The sequence below is a fragment of the Alligator sinensis genome, unplaced genomic scaffold (genome assembly GCF_000455745.1).
Source record: "Alligator sinensis unplaced genomic scaffold, ASM45574v1 scaffold1302_1, whole genome shotgun sequence".
NCBI classification, from domain to species: Eukaryota; Metazoa; Chordata; order Crocodylia; family Alligatoridae; genus Alligator; species Alligator sinensis.
The window spans coordinates 684,192-684,457 of record NW_005842612.1 but is presented as its reverse complement, the minus strand read 5'-3'; positions in this window follow the sequence as shown (position 1 = coordinate 684,457).

Below are 266 nucleotides of genomic sequence, written 5' to 3'. Positions count from 1 at the left end.
GAGGCCTGGATCAGGCCCAGCCTGGCCTGTGGGGGCTCCAGGCCCTTTATGGCTCAGGGGCATGAAAGCTTAACCCCCCCCACCCCAAAAAGGGCCACCCAGCCAGGCCTTGAGGGCCCCTGACCTTTGACCTCCAGCTTTGGACCCCTGGCAGCCTCCCTTGGCTGTGTGTGGCGGCAGCCCCAAGGCCACGGTGAGGGGCCCGATCCTGGGGGGCCCCCACCCCAGTTCCCAGCCTGCGCGGGGCGGCTCCGGGCCGCCGGAGG